Source organism: Rhinopithecus bieti, unplaced genomic scaffold, assembly GCF_001698545.2.
Source record: "Rhinopithecus bieti isolate Rb0 unplaced genomic scaffold, ASM169854v2 scaffold_10612, whole genome shotgun sequence".
Taxonomy (NCBI): Eukaryota; Metazoa; Chordata; class Mammalia; order Primates; family Cercopithecidae; genus Rhinopithecus; species Rhinopithecus bieti.
This window is the reverse complement of record NW_016806990.1, coordinates 1909514-1920300: the sequence shown is the minus strand read 5'-3', so window position 1 is coordinate 1920300 and position 10787 is coordinate 1909514. Positions and strand designations below refer to the sequence as shown.

At 44.9% G+C, this 10787-nt stretch overlaps 1 pseudogene; it reads left to right on the top strand.

Annotated features, from left to right (window-relative positions):
- Positions 1-1664: 1664 nt before the first annotated feature.
- LOC108534341 (heterogeneous nuclear ribonucleoprotein L pseudogene) lies at positions 1665-3146 on the top strand (annotated as a pseudogene).
- Positions 3147-10787: the final 7641 nt, after the last annotated feature.

Here is a 10787-nt window from a genome sequence, read left to right as displayed (position 1 = left end):
AGACTGGGCAACATAGCAAGACCCTGTCACTACAAAAAATAAAAATAGCCAGTCATGGTGGCATGCACGTATAGTCCCAGCTACAAAGAAAAAAAAAAGACTTTGATTGAACAAAATGTCTTTTTGCTTAAAGTCACAGTTTCTAAGAACCTATCAATGGTCTTAAGGGAGGACTTACTGTACTTGGGGCTCTGGCCAATGAAATAATGCAAGAAAAACAAAATATATATAGATTGGGAAGGAAGTATAAAGTTGGTATATTTATTCAAAGGCAACATGATTCTGTATGTAGACAACCCCAAGGAATCTACAAAAAAAATTACTGGCATTAATCAACGATATCAGCAAGGTCACAGGACTCAAGCTCAGTACACGCAAATTAATTGTATTTCAATATAGTAAGATGAAATTAAAAAATAATTTTATTCACAACAGTATCAAAGAGAATAAAATACTTGAGAATAAATTTAGCAAAGAAAGTGCAATAGCTGTACACTAAAAAACACAAAACGTTGCTAAGATATTTATTTGAAGAGCTGAGTAAATGGAGAGACATACCATGTACATTGATCAGAAGACTTAATATTATAGAGGGCAATTTTTCCTAAATTGATCTATAGATTCTATGTATCCCTATCAAATCTCATCAGGCTTTAAAAATAGAATTTGACAAGGTGACCCTAAAAGTTATATAGAAATGCAAAAAAACTTAAGCCAAACAATTTTGAAAAATAAAGTTGAACTTAAACTACCTGATTTCAATACTCATTTTCATACTATATGAGTAAAGCTACTGTAATCAAGACAATTTTGTATTGGCCTAAGCATAAACTTATGGACCAGTGGAATAGAATAGAACATCCAGAAATAAGCCCTTCCATTATACCACGTCAAAAAAAAAAAAAGTGTGAACCTTACCTTACACTTTACACAAAAGTGTATCCACAATAATGCTAAAAATCTTTTTTTTTAATCCTGAATAATTAGCTCTTTGCTTTAACTCCTAAAAGTGGGTCAAATACCTTGAATGACCTTGTCTGCTCTTTTAGACAACTTTACCAATGTTTTTCTCACTATGACCAGATTTGTCAAGCTCTGAGTCCCTTGGAAGAAACTCCACCACATTACCCTGATAGACACCTGCAGTCGGACTTTTTTTTTTTTTTTGAGTCGAAGTCTTGCTCTGTTGCCCACCCTGGAGTGTAGTGGCACAATCTCAGCTCACGGCAACCTCCATCTCGCCGGTTCAAGCAATTCTCCTGCCTCAGCCTCCCTAGAAACTGGGATTACAGGCACACGCCACTGTGTCTGGCTAATTTTTTGTATTTTTCAGCAGAGACGGGGTTTGCGGTGGCTGGCCAAGGCCTATTGGCCAGGCTGGTCTTGAACTCCTGACCTCAGGTGATCTGCCCGCCTTGGCCCCCAAAGTGCTGGGATTATAGGCATGAGCCACCGCGCCTGGCCTGCCCTGGGATTTTTAAATTGACTCCAAAAGGTACTGAAAATCTCAGATGGGCTCTCAACTCAGATTTTATTTTATAAAAGAAAAATGTGTCTCCTGCCCTGCCTCGTGGGCGGTTGAGGGAGCAGGAAAGGATGGGCAGCGGCCTTGTCCTCTAGAGTGGGGAATTCCGTCCGATGGAAGCTTAATCTCTAAGGAGAACTATTATGACCCACACAAAACCCCTGCCGCCCCAGTTGTCCACATCAGGGGCCTAATTGACGGTGTAGTGGAAGCTGACCTTGTGGAGGCCTTGCAGGAATTTGGAGCCATCAGCTATGTGATGGTAATGCCTAAAAAGAGACAAGCACTGGTGGAATTTGAAGATGTGCTGGGGGCTTGCAACACAGGGAACTACACAGCCAACAACCAAATATACATTGCCGGTCACCCAGCTTTTGTCAACTACTTTACCAGACAGAAGATCTCCCGCCCCGGGAACTCGGATGACTCCCGGAGCGTGAACAGTGTGCTTCTTTCTCTTTACCATCCTGAACCCCAGATCACCACGGATGTTCTTTACACTATCTGTAATCCTTGTGGCCCTGTGCAGAGAACTGTCATTTTCCGGAATAAGGGAGTTCAGGCCATGGTGGAATTTGCCTGTGTTCAAAGTGCCCGGTGGGCCAAGGCCTCGCTCCATGGGGCTGAAATCTATTCTGACTGCTGCACTCTGAAGATCGAATACGCGAAGCCTACACGCTTGAATGTGTTCAAGAATGATCAGGATACTTGGGACTACACAAACCGCAATCTCAGCGGCAAGGTGACCCTGGCAGCAACCCCAACAAACGCCAGAGACAGCCCCCTCTCCTGGGAGATCACCCCACAGAATATGGAGGTCCCTACGGTGGGTATCACAGCCATTACCATGATGAGGGCTACGGCCTCCCAGCCCCCTACCTCACTACGAAGGGAGAAGGATAGGTCCACCAGTGGGGGGAGTCACCATCGGGGCCCAAGTCGCTACAGCTCCCAGTATGGACACCCCCCACCCTTCCCCCACCACCCGAGCATGGCCCTCACGCCGACAGCCCTGTGCTCGTGGTCTATGGTTTGGATCCGTCTAAGAGGAACTGTGACCAAGTTTTCAATGTTTTCTGCTTGTATAGCAATGTGGAGAAGGTGAAATTCACGAAAAGCAAGCCGGGGGCCGCCGTGGTGGAGATGGCTACGCTGTGGACCGGGCCACTACCTACCTCAACAACAATTTCATGTTTGGGCAGAAGCTGAATGTCTGTCTCCAAGCAGCCAGGCCTCATGCCCGGTCAGTCATGCGGGTTGGAAGCCAGGTCTTGCAGTTACAGAGACTTCAGCGAATCCGGAACAATCGGTTCCCCACCCTGGAGCGGGCAGCCAAGAACCGCCTCCAGCAGCCCAGCAACGTGCTGCAGTTCTTCAACGCCCCGCCGGAGGTGGCTGAGGGGAACTTCTTTGAGATGTGCGATGTGCTGGGCGTGAAGCGGCCAGCTTCTGGGAAAGTATTCTCAGGCAAAAGTGAGCGCAGCTGCTCTGGGCTGCTGGAATGGTAATCCAAGAGCGATGCCCTGGCGACTCCGGGCACCATGGCCAGATGAAAAACCCAGATGGTCCATACCCTTACACTCTGAAGCTGTGTTTCTCCACCGCTCAGCATGCCTCCTAATTAGGTGCCTAGGAAGAGTCCCATCTGAGCGGGAAAACATTTCTTTCCTTTATGCCTTTTTTTTTTTTTTTGAATGCTAGGTTTGTAGAGGCTTAACCTTAATGGAAACACTGGAAGTCTGCAAGGGGAGCCTGAGGGGACCTGATATCTCCCAAGATTAACCTTCACGTCTTCACTTTTAAAAATTTATTGTGCAAGGCCAGGCGCGGTGGCTCACACCTGTAACCCCAACACTTTGGGAGGCCAAGGTGGGCGGATCACCTGAGGCCAGGAGTTTGAGACCAGCCATGGCGAAACCCCGTCTCTACTAAATGTACAAAAATTAGCCAGACGTGGTGGCGGGCGCCTGTATTCCCAGCTACTTGGGAGGCTGAGACAGGAGAATCATTTGCACCCGGGAGACCGGAGGTTGCAGTGAGCCGAGATCGTGCCATTGCACTCCAGCCTGGGCGACAGAGCAAGACTCTGTCTCAAAAAAAAAAGAAAAGAAAAAAATTATTGTATATGTGATTTTTTTTTCCTGTTCATACATTTGTGCTGCCCATGTACTCTTGGCACATTTCAATAAAATTGTATGGAAAACAAACACAGCAAAAAAAAAGAAAGAAAAAAAGAAAATGTGTTTCTATCTGGAGGATTTAATTGACGGCTGTGCCAATAATTTCTCAAATTTAGCTGTGCTCATTCTCCCTAATTTATTTGAAAGACATGACAAGGAAAAGAAGACCTTCCTTGGGCTTTTCACTGCTGGGGCTCTCTGGCGCTAAAGAGGGGGAGAGGGTCTACAAAATCCTGGGTCAGCAGCTGTGGTTTTGAGATTTCACACACAGAGTGCCTAAGTGTGTGTCTGTCCTGACAGCCTAGAACATTGCTGATCAGGACACAGCCTGCCCAGGTGAAATGCCTCCGAGGCAGGCAAACCCTCAATTAATCTTCTCAAGGCTTCAGTAGACCTAAGAAATGAGTGGACACGCCTTTCTGTCAAGAAAGAAGCTGTGGGTTTGCTCGTGTTTTCTGGATTCCTTCCAGCTTCTAGGTAAGTTTCCTTTCTCACAATTCAGGAATGGGTGTGGAAAGCTGCAAGCTTGTCTTCCCTACCAGCAGCAGCAGATTCCCTGACCTGCCTGCACTGGCAGCAACTTGCAGGACAGACACTTTACTCTTTTGTCTAGAGATTTAATACAAGGGAAAGCAGGCCCCCTTCCCATGAGGTTAATAAAAGGGAATCATATTGAAAACGAGAATACATTCCCAAAACACATTTCCATCTATCTCCCTTCCCACAAATACTCATTATAATTGAATTTAAGAATAGCCAGCCATATCTTTTAGAGATTACTTCCCTCCTACCAAACAAATTAAACTTTAAAACTCTTTTCAGTTAGTAATGAGTCCTTATTTTAGAATATATCACTCTCTTATCAGAGGCATCAAATCGTTTTCTTTTCATCAATAAAAATGTCACAATTAAGAATTGTAACTTGGCTGGGCACAGTGGCTCAGGCCTGTAATCCCGGCACTTTGGGAGGCCAAGGCTGGCGAATCACCTGAGGTCGGGAGTTCGAGACCAGCCTAGCCAACATGGTGAAACACTGTCTCTATTAAAAATACAAAATTCGTTGGGCATAGTGGCAGGTGCCTGTAGTCCCAGCAACTTGGGAGGCTGAGGCAGGAGACTCGCTTGAACCCGGGAGGTGGAGTTTCCAGTGAGCCGAGGTCACTGGATCATTGCATTCCGAGGTCACTGCATCATTGCACTCCAGCCAACCTGGGCAAAAAGAGTGAAACTTTGTCTCAAAAAAAAAAAAAGAAAAAGGAAGAAGAATTATAACTCAATTTTTTGGAGCTCCAGCGGCCATAACTCAATATTCATTTGTTCTCATAGTGCACTTTCTACCTCATAATTTCAAGACTTTCAAGATAAAATTAATATCACATGATCAGAAAAAATGTAGATAATAACTGTACAAACCTGGGCAAGTCATCTTCCTCTTCTAGAGGCAGTGTGTGCAGGGCTGACACATAATCACACCATTTCTTTCAGATCGATTATTTCTAGATTTGATATATTAACAAATACATTAAAGAAAATGCCTAGGACCGCCCCTAGTTTGTGACAAGGTTAAGCATGGCTTGTGGTTTTTAGGTCTTCAGTGTCATTTCTGAATATTGGTCCTACCAATACAATCTTCTACATTTTTCGTTTTTGATGAAGCGATCTTATCATCTATTATCTTTTTTTGTTTCTTTGTTTTCATTTTGGTCACTGCACTGGAACACAAACCTGCCTCTCTCTCTCTGTCTCTCTTTTTCAGTCGTCTGTTGCCCAGGCTGGAGTGCAATGGCTCAAACACAGCTCCCTATAACCTCAAACTCCTGGGCTCAAGTGATCTTCCCACCTCAGTCTCCCGAGTAGCTGGGACCACGGGTGCATGCCACCATGCCCAGCTACTTTTTTTGCATTTTGTAGAGACAAGATCTTGCTATGTTGCTCAGGCTGGTCTGTAACTCCTGGGCTCAGGCAGTCCTCCTGCCTTATCCTCCCAAAGTGCTGGGATTACAGGCATGAGCCACCACTCCTGGTATTGTGCCTCTTTTTGATATTTTCTTTTGCATTCTAAAAATAGCATCTTTTCTCAGATTATAAAATTAGTATTAGTCATCACAAATATTTAAAATATGAAAAGTTATGAGGAAAGTGAAATCACTCCTAATCACTCCACCAAAACGTAATCACTGTTAATACTTATAGTTTATTTCCGTCTAGTATTTTCTTTCTTTTTTTTTTTTTGGAGACAGAGTCTCACTCTGTCACCAGGCTGATGGTGCAGTGGCATGATCTCAGCGCTCTGCACCCTCCGCCTACCGGGTTCAAGTGATTCTCCTCCCTCAGCAACCAGAGTAGCTGGGACTACAGGAGCGCGCCATCATGCCCAGCTAATTTTTCTATTTTAAGTACAGACTGGCTTTCACCATGTTGGTCAGAATGGTCTCGATCTCTTGACCTCATCATCTGCCTGCCTCGGCCTCCCAAAGTGCTGGGATTATAGGCATGAGCCACCATGCCCGGCCCTTTTAGTATTTTCATGTAGAATCACTTTTTTCTCCAAAAGGTATACAACAAATAAACCAAAAGCCGTTTTCCCATTTGTAATCCATATCCATCTGGCATAAAACCGTGTAAACTTGATCTCAAGCTTGTCCCAACAGCCCTACCAGCCCGAGTTTCCCATCCCTGCCTCGTGGTCTGTTTCTCCATCCACCCTGACCCAAATCCCACTCTCACAGAACTCTAGATTTGAGTTCGCCTTCATTTCTGTTTGACCCCTCAGACCTTGGGAATGTGAATTGTAGAGGCAAAACTTCATGAGATTCTTTTTTCTCTGAACCCAATATAACAAGACACAAGTAAGACTTTGTTAAAATCTACATCTTTACTGTTTTTGATGCTTTGGAAATCAATCCAGTTTTACTCTGCCTTTTTCAATGCAGGTATTTCAAAGGATATGAGATACTTAAGAGTAGGCACCTATTCACATTTGTAACTCCAGCACATGGCCCATAGTAAGTGCTCAATAATTCCTGTTCACTGGTCACTTAAATAACACTTAGAGAACTCTTGCTTCCTGTCTGGGTGAATATAATCAATGCTTAAGATTAATAAGGGCAACAGAGATGAATGCGCTCGGTGGTTCAGGATCCTTTACCAGCCAGAAGCACTTGTCTTTAACCCCTAAACATTTCTGTTCCCCTCACTGGGTCTCACCTTTTTAACTACTAGCATTCTCCTCCTGCAGCCATGGACTCAATCTGTCTTTCCATCGACCCACCCCTGGCTGGCTTGGACACTGCTCTACCATCAAGGATGGCTTTGGTCTCCTCACTTCATTGACTTGAAGTCTCTTCCCCACCTCCCATGGCTCCACCCACTCCTACTGCAGTCGGCCCACTCCCACCCTCATCTCTCTGCTGAAACTATCCTTGCCAAACTCTATGGCCACTTCTCAATCCTTATCTCGCCTAACCTCTCCAAGGCATTTGACACACTTGACCTTGCCCTCTTCTTTGGAGATCTTTAGAGTGCATGATTTCNTTTTTTTTTTTTTTTTTTTTTTTTTTTTTTGAGATGGAGTCTCGCTATGTTGCCAGGCTAGACTGCAGTGGTGTGATCTCGGCTCACTGCAACCTCCGCCTCCTGGATTCAAGTGATTCTCCTGGTTCAGCTTCCCAAGTAGCTGGGACTACAGGTGTGCACCACCACACCTGGCTAATTTTTTGTATTTTAGTAGGGATGGGGTTTCACCATGTTGGCCAGGATGATCTCAATCTCCTGACCTTGTGATAATTCTATCTTTAATTTGTTGAGGAATCACTATACTGTTTTCGTTCCAATTTTTTCATATCCTCATCAAAACTTGTTATTTCTGTTTGCTTTGTTTTGGATCTTGCTAGTAGCCATCCTAATGAATGTTATTGAGAAGTGTCTGGGTTCTTTTTTTTTTCTTTTTTTGAGGCAGCGTCTTGCTGTGTTGCCCAGGCTGAGGTGCAATGGCACAAGCTCGACTCACTGCAACTTCTGCCTCCTGGGTTCAAGCAATTCTCGTGCCTCAGCCTCCTGAGTAGCTGGGCCCATGGTGCGTTCCACCACAGCCAGTTTACTTTTGTATTTTTGGCAGGGATAGGGTTTTGCCATGTTACCCAGGCTGGTCTCAAACTCCTGGCTGAAGTGATGCACCCGCCCCAGCTTCCCAAAGTCCTGGGATTACAGGTGTGAGCCACCGCACCTGGCCGTGTCTGGGTTCTACCAATGTTTAAAACTAGAATTATTCTATGAAAAACAATCTAGGCCCCAAATTTTGACTGCTGGAATAAACAATATAGGAAAATGTGTATCATTTCCTAGTTTCACTTTAAAGGTAGGATGAAGGTTAAGGTGCAGAAAGTGAAGTTAATTATTATTCTTCATTTATGGTTAGCCTCATCTTGAGTCTAGCAGGGTGCCACCCCTCCTCCCTGTTGCCAGTGCCTGTCCCATTCTCTCTCACCACAGACACTCAGTGTAATGTGGCTGCTGAGATATTAACACAGGATTGCTATCCGCGATCCCAATTGTCCTCAAAACCCTTGGAAAATAGCTCTTTGTTAACAATGTCACTTCTTCTGTTACTCTTCTCACTCAAGCCACTGTGCTGGGATTGAAAGACTTTGCTCTTCATGGCTTACGGGAAAGTTAAGGTAGTGTTTTTTGCTCTAGAAGCCACGTGAAAATGGGACTGCGTTGGAATAAGCATCTATAGGAGCTGATACCTGCCCTGGCAGTATCTGGTAACCAAGAATTTCCAGAACTGCAACGGGAGAGTGGGGTGGGGGGAAAAACCCCAGTTCAAAAGAGGAAGAACAATCAAAAGGCACGTGCCATGGCTCACGCCTGTAATCCCAACACTTTGGGAGGCCAAGGCAGCTGGATCACCTGAGGTCAGGAGTTTGAGAACAGCCTGGCCAACACAGTGAAACCCCATCTCTACTAAAAATACAAAAATCAGCCGGGTGTGGTGGTGCGTGCCTGTAGTCCCAGCTACTCAGGAGGCTGAGACGGGAGAATCGCTTGAACCTGGGAGGCAGAAGTTGCAGTGAGCTGAGATGGCGCCACTGCACTCCAGCGTGGGTGACAGAGGGAGACTCCATCTCAAAAAAAACAAAAAACAAAAAACAAAAACCCTGAAAAGTGGGGCAAAATACAATGGTAGAAATGTATACAGGTATGTCCATAAATGAACAAAATTCACCAGGAAAATAAACAATGATTATTAGTCAGTAAAAGATAACCAGATAAATGCTGCAGTTCCTGTCTGCCTGAAGGCCTGAGAAACTTTTCCAGTAGGGTTAGGGGAAGTGAGAGAGAGACTGAAGATATTGCGAGGTCTACCCAGCTCTCTACTTTTTGGAATGTGAAAAGAAATAAGCAAAAGAAAATGTAAAAAAAAGAAGAAGAAGAAGAAGGAGAAGGAGAAGGAGAAGGAGAAGAAGAGGAAGAAGAGGAAGAAGAGGAAGAAGAGGAAGAAGAGGAAGAAGAAAGACTTTGCCTTTGAACTCTCAAGAGCAATGGAACTGAATCTCAGGCTGGGCATCTACAGGCTGATGAGTGCTATGACTGAAGGCCCATTGAAGGCATGTGGGGCAATAGGAGCCACAGAGAGGGACCATGTTTCTCTTTTTTACCTTTGTATTCCCAGCACCCAGCACAGCACAATGCTAGCACGTAGCAGATGCTCAGGCAAAAACATGAAGCAAATGTCAAATAAGTGAATGAATAAAGGAATGAGCAAATGCATGCTCTCCCTTTTGCCCTTTTTGTCTCTTGCCAGGATAAAACAGACTCCTAACAGACCTCCCCATTCCCCTGTCCAATTTATTTTCCACATTTGGGTTAGAATAATCATTCTGAAAAAAAAAATGTAATCATGACATGCCCTGGTATAAAACCAACGTCTGTGCATTTCTAACAAGATAAATTACAGACTTGGTATAGGTTCAAGGCCCTCCATGAATGAGCTCCTGTCCACCTCTTCTCTTACCCTCCCACCCCACACTAACACTCAACTCCAGTGCTACTGAGTGATTCTTGGTTCTTCCCACAAATTGGCTCTCTCGGCACTGAGCCTTTGCACATGCTCCTCCTCCCTTTCTCCTCTGCCTGGCCCACTCACTGATCTTCAGGACTCAGTTTAGGAGTCATGTCTCGCAAGGAGCCACCTCTGAGCTCTCAGTTCCCTGGTGAACAGAAGTAGGTCCCTCTCTGTGGCTCCTATTGCCCCACATGCCTTCAATGGGCCTTTAGTCATAGCACTCATCAGCCTGTAGATGCCCAGCCTGAGATTCAGTTCCATTGCTCTTGAGAGTTCAAAGGCAAAGTCTTTCTTCTTCCTCTTCTTCCTCTTCTTCCTCTTCTTCCTCTTCTTCCTCTTCTTCTCCTTCTCCTTCTCCTTCTCCTTCTCCTTCTCCTTCTTCTTCTTTTTTTTACATTTTCTTTTGCTTATTTCTTTTCACATTCCAAAAAGTAGAGAGCTGGGTAGACCTCGCAATATCTTCAGTCTCTCTCTCACTTCCCCTAACCCTACTGGAAAAGTTTCTCAGGCCTTCAGGCAGACAGGAACTGCAGCATTTATCTGGTTATCTTTTACTGACTAATAATCATTGTTTATTTTCCTGGTGAATTTTGTTCATTTATGGACATACCTGTATACATTTCTACCATTGTATTTTGCCCCACTTTTCAGGGTTTTTGTTTTTTGTTTTTTGTTTTTTTTGAGATGGAGTCTCCCTCTGTCACCCACGCTGGAGTGCAGTGGCGCCATCTCAGCTCACTGCAACTTCTGCCTCCCAGGTTCAAGCGATTCTCCCGTCTCAGCCTCCTGAGTAGCTGGGACTACAGGCACGCACCACCACACCCGGCTGATTTTTGTATTTTTAGTAGAGATGGGGTTTCACTGTGTTGGCCAGGCTGTTCTCAAACTCCTGACCTCAGGTGATCCAGCTGCCTTGGCCTCCCAAAGTGTTGGGATTACAGGCGTGAGCCATGGCACGTGCCTTTTGATTGTTCTTCCTCTTTTGAACTGGGGTTTTTCCCCCCACCCCACTCTC